General features: G+C 45.9%; 1 long non-coding RNA gene across 5 annotated transcripts; it reads right to left on the bottom strand.

Annotated features, from left to right (window-relative positions):
* Window positions 1–223: 223 nt before the first annotated feature.
* LOC129052117 (uncharacterized) lies at window positions 224–4,379 on the bottom strand. Of its 5 annotated transcripts, XR_008516929.2 has the most exons (4): window positions 2,623–3,433; window positions 2,048–2,282; window positions 1,549–1,682; window positions 230–623 (listed from the first exon to the last, which is right to left on the bottom strand). It is a non-coding gene; the product is annotated as an uncharacterized LOC129052117 (long non-coding RNA). The 5 variants fall into 5 exon arrangements; XR_008516933.2 differs by lacking the exons at window positions 2,048–2,282; window positions 2,623–3,433 and adding an exon at window positions 4,198–4,379 and having other exon boundaries at window positions 224–623; XR_008516931.2 differs by lacking the exon at window positions 2,048–2,282 and having other exon boundaries at window positions 224–623; window positions 2,623–3,382.
* Window positions 4,380–6,582: the final 2,203 nt, after the last annotated feature.

Genomic DNA, 6,582 nt, shown 5'->3' on the forward strand with positions numbered 1-6,582 from the left:
GACTTGTTTGGACTGCAGCAACTTGTTTGCCTTGCAGTATGGTAGGTCGCCATATCTGCCTCTCCATCCTCTCCTCCTCCCCAGCCCCAAGGTTGTCGGGCAAAATTGCTAAATTTGGCTCTGAGTTGTCACTCCAAAATATTTACAGGAAGAGAAAGGAGCCTCCTTTAAGGGGGTCCTTATTGGACCCCTCCTAAGGGTCAGGTACTGTATCAGGCATTTTGGTATATGTTCTCATTTAATCCAACAACATTCCAACAGTTAGGAATTATTATTCCCATTTTACAGTTCAGTGGGCAGAGGTGCTGAAGGAGGCCCAAGTTCATGCACCTGGTCAGTGCTACACCACAGTTTAGGAATCAGACTGTTTATTCCACTGACTCAATTCTCTTCCTAGGCAGATACTGCCATTCTCTAAAGCGTAGCCACTTCCGACCTCCAAGTTTCTCTGTCTCTCTGGAGAGGGCTCGTGTGCTCAGCATGATGATGAAGCTTGCAGGCTCTGAAGACAAATGAATGTGGCCTGATGCCTGGTGCTTCATGAGGCCTTGGGTTGAGATTTGCTTGTCTGTTGGAGTCTTTATGTGTAAAATAGGGATTCACACAGTCCCGACTTTGTAGCTCTGTTGGGTTGGTTGCACAAAGAAGAGCTCAGCACAGGGCCTGGCACAGGGCAGGGGATTAATAAGTGGTTGCTGCTATTATCATGTTTATGATTTCTGACAGTTTGAAAGGAGATTCTCCGGAGTTCAATGCTGCAGATGTCAAGTCTTGCCTCCCCTCCATACCTAAGCTGCCTGCGCCCTTGAGTTTCCTATTAACTTAATAGGCCTGGACATAAAGGAGCCAGTTGTTCATGGGATCCCAGAGTCAATCAACAATCCGCCCTTCACTGCTTCCATTTGGTAAAATTGATATGTGTTGATTGAAAACTGAGTCTGCGCAGAGCCCTGAGGCTGCACCTGAGGAGGATTCAACCTCTTGCTGAGCCAGGGAGTGTAACTAAGATAGTGTTCTCTACCTGGGATCCCTGGACCAGCACCATCAGTATCATTTGGGAACGTGTTAAAAAAAGCAAATGGGCCCACCCTAAGGCCCATTGAATCAGACATTCTGGGGTTGGGGCCCAGGAATGTGTGTTTTCTCAAGTTCCCCATGTCACTCTGAGGCATGCTAAGGTGGGAGAAGTATTGCTCCAAGAGACCAGAACGCAGCTGTCCTCCGACAAGGACCAACAAAGCCTATGGGAGCACAGAGGGAAGAGAGGAGGACCCAGCTGGGGAACCTCTGGAGAGTGGGGTGCCCTGACAAATTCTTTCTTCCTGCTCAGGCTTGGGAAGGGGAGGAGCCAGGGCTGCAGTGAGTCCACCTGGCACCTTCGACCAATTAGAGAAAGGTGCCTTTTCTTCTGCGACGATGCAGCACTGCCGGTGAGGGGTGCGTAGGCTGGGTTTTCATATCATTTACCCTTCACCCACATATGCAAGGCCCAGGCAAAAAGTGCACGATAGGCCTGGGCGCATTTGTCAGGGGAAGAGCAGACCATACCTGTCCTCTGACGGTGGGGGTGGCTCCTGGAATGCTGAGCAAGCAACCATGGTGAGTCCCCCTACTGTGCGGACCCTTGCCAGGCCTCAGGCCTCAGCAGTCACTTACATAAAACAGGTGGTGAAGGCCAAAGCCTGGGGAGAAAGAGGATAATCAGAGTCAAGTCATGAAGACAGCATGCCATGGGCTGGAGGAGATGTCCCGCCCTGAGCCGCCACAGGAGAAATAAAGCAAATGATTGACAGCCCCTAAATGAGCAGGTTCCTCTAGAGCACTGTCCACCTGCCACAGACAGATCAGCTGGATTTTGATGCAAAAGTCAAACCAACCACCGAGTATGGCTGAGGAGGAAGAGAAGGCTCTTGCCCTCAGCCTGCCCCTGTCAGTGCCACACAGCCTTTTACTTCCTTCTCCTTTCCTCCCTCTCTCCCTGGGGACCCTCTCAGACCACTCTCCCAAGGCCAGCTGGCCTCATTCCCATCCTCCCAACGTAGGCTACCTTGGACTTCACCACCTCTAGATTTTGGCCTGCAGGAGCACCGCTGTCCACTGAGAGCACTTGCTGTCTCCCTTACACTCCTGTTCTTGGTGGCCAGTGGCTCCTCCCTTCTCCCTGGCAGGTGTCCTAGGTTTTGTCTTCTGTTGGTTTCATGGAACACTGCCTTAATTGTTCTTGGGGCTTTAATGGGACCCTGTCCTCTTCTACATTCTTCTGTCTCCCAGAAGGTGACTTCCTGTAGATAGGGGGTACTTGGGTCTCCTCCTCTGTTCCCTTTTTGTCCCCCAGACTGGGAACTTTTTATAGCAAAGTTAAGTCTCTCCCCATCTCTGAACCAGTTCTCCACTCCAACATTTGCTACCACAAATTTTGGACAAAGTAGAGGGAGAGGGAGCCCATCCAAGGCCAGCTCCAGGGGCCCCTAGACCTGCTTTGTTGGCCCTGTCTATGGCCCAGGTACCACAATTGTGGCAGGTCACTCTGGAGGGACTACCTATCCTACAGCCCCGGACAATGGTCTGGGTTCTTATTCCCTATCTCCTACCCCTCACCCCATATACACCCCGTATACACACACAGCATGGGAGGTCACTAAAACTCATCACTCTCCCTGGAGGAAGCCTGAAGGGCAGCTGGACTAAGTGCTTCCATCCAACACCCTTGGAGGTTCACACTTGTTTCTGTTGTCTCCATACCAACAGTGCACCAGCTCTCATCTTTTCCGGCCCAAAGTTGGATAAAGCCCCAGCTCAAGTTCTCTTTTGTAGACTGGCAATACAGTTGAGAAATGTAAAGCAGACGGATACTAAAAGATGAAGAAGTAGAACTTCCAGGAGAACGAAGTTCTTAGGCAGTTCGTGGATGGGGCTCTAGCTAGGTGTAGTGAAGTTAGAAATGTGTACTTTCTAAGTCAGACAATTCTGAGTGTCTTGTATTTACTTTCACATTTCTTAGTGATCTCTAACATTTGGTCCATGTCTCCCATCCTTGCCCTTCTCCAGAAATTTTCTTCTTTGATGTCATAACTATTTTCTGGCTCCCCAAATCGGGTGAACCTGGGTACCATCTTCCCTGAGTCCTATGACCTCTCTTGCTGTGAGATGCCACTCTTCTGCCTCTTCCCCACTCTCTGTCTCCATCTTCTCTTCTTTTTTGTTGACACGTCCCAAGCGTGCTCTTCTATGTTCTTTGATCTCTCCCGTCTGTCTTGTTCACCTAAGCTGTCCCTTTTGTCTCTGCACATAGCTTCCAAATTCCAGTTCTTATTTCTAAGAAGGACCCTTTGGAACTGAGAGCTCTATGGAGCTACCCTCCAGCATAATCAGTTGCCTAGAGACATTTTCAAATGTAGTCCCAGCCAGTATCTAAAATCTGACCTGCCTCCAACTAAACCCAATATCTTCCTTCTCACTAGCAGTACCTTCCTGCCTCACTCTTTCTGCTAAAAAGTTTCACCCAGACTTGAAAATTAACGTGTTTCTTTCTTGTCCCTATTTTCTTCTCTTCTAAAAATCTGATCGGTAAGTTCCAGAATTTCCCCACTGTGTCCTTTCCTCTCATGTGGACTGAACCCCTCCCTGGCTCACACGCTTGCCCCACCGAGGGCTTCCTCCCATTGGCAGCTTCTATGCCGTTCATCCAAAACATACTGCCTGCCAAACTTATCTTTTTATTGCCCAGCAAGGACCATGTCCCTCTGCCATTTAACAATATTCTAGAGCATTATGCCAACTTCTCCCCAAATCCTTTCATTTGGGAGGTTCCTACAAGTATAGAGTTTAGACTATAAGGCCAATCAGACCTGGGTAAAACTCTGACTCTGCCATTAAGTGAGCCCATAGGAGAGTAAACACACAGCCCTTAATAAATATGATTTCCCTGATTTATTCAAGTGCAAGTAAGTTTACTTTTACTTTTCATAATTTTATGTCTCATTCATACTTCTCTTTTGGTATCCACTAGTTTTTTGTATCTAGCTATTTTAGTATGTATTCTCTTTTTAAAATTAATTTCTTAAGCGGAACCTACTTAGATATTTTAAAATGCAATAAATATTATGTAGAAAATTAGAACATATTAACACATATGGCCTCAGTGGCCAAAGCTGTAATCAGATGTCAATTCATAGCTATTCATTCCTTTGTTCTTACCTGGACAGGAGACAGCTAGTGACCATTAAAATCTGTCCTCTCTTTCCTTCATTTTAATAGAATGTGCTAGGTACATGGTTACTCAGCTATACTTTATTTTTTACTTTCCCTTGAAGTTAGATGTGATTATGTGACTTATTTATTTCCCATAGAATATGAGCAGAAATGCTTTGTGACATCTCCCATATACCCCCTCTCATATATTCCCCTCTGTGTTTTTTCCCTTTTTGGCTAATTGAGGTGGCAAAAAGTAGGCTTGGAGGCCATTCATTGAAGATGACACGGTCACTATCAGCCTGGGGTCCTGAAGGACCTCATAGGACAGAATCTCACCCACTTGGAACCTCTGCCCTGGACAGTTATGTGATAATTATAATATCAGTCTTGCTTTTAAGCTACTGAAATGTGGGGATCTGTTTGTTACAGCTGTTAATAGTTAGCCTACCTACTACTTACTCCCCGTGGTAGGCAGAACTTTGGAAAGGTCCCATTCTAATATCCAGAACCTGTGATAAATACAAGGAAATATCATTCTCATGATTATGTTATGTTTTATGGCAAGTTGACCTTAAAATAGGGAGATTATCCTGGGATATCCAGGTGGATTCAGTGAAATCACATGCACCCTTAAAGGTAGAGAAACTTCTCCAGCAGTTGGCATAAGGGGAAGCCAGAAAGACTCAAAGTAGGAGAAGGAGTCAATGTGCCATTGTCGGTTTTAAGCTGGAGGGGCCTGTGAGCAGGAATGTGGAGTCCCCTGCGGCAGAGTGGCCCCTCACTGGCAGTCAGCAAGAAACCCTGGAATCCAGATCTAGAGCTGCAAGGAGCTGGATTTTTCCAACAACGAAGCTGAAGCTGAAATCAAATTCTTCCCCTGAGTTTGCAGAGTTTACCCTGGCCGGCACTGTAATTTCTGTCTGTGAGACACTGAGCAGAGACCCCAGCTGAGCCCACCTGGATTTTGACCTATACAACTGTGAAATAATCGATGGCATTATTTTAACCCACTAAGCTTGTGGTAATTTGCTATGCAAAAATAGAAAACCAACACAGTCCTTTAGAAGGCAAGGACTCAAATCTTACTCTTCTCTGCTCTCTCTGATGTCTCAGTGTAGCACCTGGCATGTAAGAATTTAGGAAGCTTTTGTTAAATGGACAAATGAGTTAGTGTGGTGGGTGAGTGAGAATCTTCAAGGTATAGATCCAAGGTCTGTAAACCTTTTTCATGAAGGGCAAGATAGATAGTAAATATTTAGGCTTTGCAGGGCTCTGTCACAACTAATCAACTCTGTCACTGTAGCACAAAAGCGGTCATGACAATATGTAAATAAATGTGCATGACTGTGTGCCAGTGAAAGTTTATTTAAAAACAGGTGGTAGGTCAGATATGGCCTGCATGCAGGAGTGTGCTGACCCCTTTTATACATCATTGGAAGACTTTGGTTGGGTACTTTCACCCAAAGATGGGGAAGCTTTTGCATAGAACCACATGACTTAAAGAAATGGTTTAAGGGCAGAAATAGTTTCTAATGTAAGAAATACTTCATCAGGCCTGAGAGGTGGTTTAGATTGTTCCAGAGCACATGGAACTTTTTGGTTTCTAGGGAGATAAATCCCATTAAAAAGTCTCTTATCTTTCTTCGGCTTTCAAGAATTCCTCTATTAACATACCCTTACCTGGTTTTCCCTTCTTACAATGAGATGGGACTGGCTCTCTGGCCTGGCAGAAGGACCCCAGCAGTTTGCGGAGTAAGGGATTTACTCAGCTGGGTTTCAGCTGAGCTCCCGCCCCATGCCTGAAGCCTGAGTGAATGTCTCCAGCCAGCCCCTGGGCAGAGATGGTACATTGCTTATGGGCCTGCCTGCCCATCCTTCATGAATTTTTATTAAACAAAACTGTAAGCAGATTGATTTTGTCCTCTTTTATTGCATTTTTATTTAATTCCGTTCCATGGTGGAGGCTCCATCATGTTACCGCAGAGTAAATCACTCTAGGGCATCAGGCCAAAACTGTGGAGAAGGGCAGGATCTGGCTTCCCAAGAGCACATTTACCGCATAAGAACCTTTATTAGCAGAGAGCCATTGATTTCTTTTTTTTTCAGGTCATAGCCCCTTCACATCCTTTAAATAAGAAAGAATCACAAAGTTATAGTAGAAGAGAGACTCTGTGTGGCCAGGGTCATGGGGTCCTAGCTTGTGTCCAGGTCTGACAACATGTGTACTACCCATACCCTCAACTTAGCACCTACTATGTGCCTGGTGGGGTCATATGAAAAGCTTGGAGAAAAGTAGTTTGGGTGGAGCATTGGTGGCTGATACAGATGGAAGAGAACATTAGGTCCAGGAACAAAGTACTTTAATATACTTTTTAAAAAAATTACGAG

This window comes from Pongo abelii, chromosome 21 (assembly GCF_028885655.2).
Source record: "Pongo abelii isolate AG06213 chromosome 21, NHGRI_mPonAbe1-v2.0_pri, whole genome shotgun sequence".
NCBI classification, from domain to species: domain Eukaryota; kingdom Metazoa; phylum Chordata; class Mammalia; order Primates; family Hominidae; genus Pongo; species Pongo abelii.